The 2216-nt window shown below is 47.4% G+C and overlaps 1 protein-coding gene across 5 annotated transcripts in view; it reads right to left on the bottom strand.

The window, feature by feature from the left end:
• Pkd1 (polycystin 1, transient receptor potential channel interacting) overlaps positions 1-2216 on the bottom strand; it is a 51097-nt gene that overhangs the window by 12176 nt on the left and 36705 nt on the right. The window lies entirely within an intron of this gene.

Below are 2216 nucleotides of genomic sequence, written 5' to 3'. Positions count from 1 at the left end.
GTAGTGCTTGTCCAGGGTGTGTCTGTGTGTCTGTAGTGCTTGTCCAGGGTGTGCTCTTGTGTCTGTGTTTGGAACAGGGCCTTACTATGAAGTCCAAGCTTGTAAACTTTCCCCCCTAAGATAGGTTCCTCTGCGTAGCTCTGATTGTCCTGGAACTTGCTCTGCACACCAAGCTAGCCTCAAACTTAGAGATCCAGCTGCCTCTGTGTCCCAAGTGCTGGGATTAAAGGTGTGCACCTCCATTCTCCAGGCTTGTGAATTTTAAGTGAAATATTAATATCCTTAATACCTCTGATTAAAAACAGAACAAAACCACTTATGCACATAGGTCCACGCCTAGTCCAATCATCATGGCCGGCTTCCTCAGTAGCTGACGGAAGCAGATGCAGAGACCCATAGCCAAATATTAGGCAGAGCTCAGGGAACCATGAGGAAGAGAGGGAGGAAGGGTTGTAGGAGGCAGAAGAGCCAAGCAGAACAGAACACAGCCTACAGAATCAACAGAGCAGGACTCCGGCTCACAGAGCCTGTAGGGTCTGCACTAGGTCCTCTGCATATGTTGTGGTTGTTCAACTTGGGGTTTTTTGCAACTCCTAACAGTGGGAATGGGGCTGCCTCTGACTCTTCTGCCTGCTCCTGGGCTCTTAGGCCCCTTTCCTCCTGCTGGGATGTCTCCCCTGCTGTGATATGAGCTCTGGGCTTGGCGGGTCTGCTTTTTTCTGCCAGGAAATGGAGGAACAGTGGCTGTGAAGGAGAAGGCATGTGGAGGAGGAACTGGGAGGAGGGAGGGCAGGGAGGCTGCATTTGAGACATATTGTACGAGAGAAGAAAAAAAGCAAAGCCCCACTTATTTGGGGGGGCATTTGCCTCTCAGCTTACTGATGGAGACAGAGGGTGACTTGCAGGAGTTGGTTCTTTCCTTCTATTATGTGGATCCCAGAAACTGAATTCAGGTTTGAAGTGCCTTTACAACCCATTTTTCCAATCTGTACAAATAGTGAGCTTTTATTTTCCCTCTTATTTTTTTAATTAGCTATTTTCTTTATTTACATTTCAAATGTTCTCCCCTTTCCTGATTTCCCCTCCGAACCCCCTATTCCCTTCCCCCTCCCCCTGCTCACCAGCCTACCCACTCCAGCTTCCTGGCCCTGGCATTCCCCTATACTGGGGCATAGAACCTTCACAGGACCAAGGGCCTCTCCTCCCATCGATGACTGACAAGGCCATCCTCTGCTACATATGCAGCTGGAGCCATGAGTCACACATGTGTGCTCTCTGGTTGGTGGTTTAGTCCCTGGGAGCTCTGGGGTACTGGTTAGTTCATAAAGATGTTCCTCTTATGGGGCTGCAAACCACTTCAGTTCCTTAGGTCCTTTCTCTAGCTTAGTCCATATTATTATTATTTTTTTAACTTTTTTTTTTTTTTCTAAAATTTTGAGACGATTTTACTATATAATTCTGGCAGGCCTGAAACTTCCTATCAGGCTGGTCTCAGACTTATAGAGTCTATCTTCCTTTGCTTCCTGTCTGCTGAGAAAAAGGCATGAGGCTCCATACTCACCTAAATACCTTGGTTTGAATTTTGTTTTGTTTTTTGAGACAGTTTTCTCCAGGTAGCCCTGGCTGTCTTAGAACTCACTCTGTAGACCAGGCTGGCCTTGAACTCAGAAATCTGCCTGCCTCTGCCTCCCAAGTGCTGAGATTAAAGGGGTGAGCCACCACTGCCATCCAGCACCTTGGGTTTTTTGTTTTGTTTTGTTATTGCATTTTACTTATTGAGTACAAGCTGCAGTACATACACATGTGAAGGTCAGAGAATTAACCATAAGGTCTGTTCTCTTCTTTTAGCCTATGGGGCCTAGGAACCAAACTCAGGTTGGTTGCCAGGTGTGATGGTAAGTACCTTTTCCTGCTGAGTCATCTTGACATCCCCAATGATGCGTTGCAGTGTTAATAAGCATCAGCTGGGCATGGCAGTGCACACCTTTATCCTTTAATCCCAGCACTCACTTTAATCCACAGCACAGGTAGGTGGATATTTGTGAGGCCAGCCTGGTCTACGCAGGGAGTTCCAGACCAGCCAGACCTACACAGTGAGTCTGCTCCCCACCACCAGACAATAAAGAAAGAAACATTGGGCTGGTGAGATGGTTCAGTAGGTAAGAGCACCCGACTGCTCTTCCAAAGGTCCAGAGTTCAAATCCCAGCAACCACAT

The sequence above is a fragment of the Mus pahari genome, chromosome 21, assembly GCF_900095145.1.
Source record: "Mus pahari chromosome 21, PAHARI_EIJ_v1.1, whole genome shotgun sequence".
Classification (NCBI taxonomy): Eukaryota; Metazoa; Chordata; class Mammalia; order Rodentia; family Muridae; genus Mus; species Mus pahari.
Note: the sequence above shows the minus strand (reverse complement) of the source record. Positions and strands in the feature narration are given on the sequence as shown.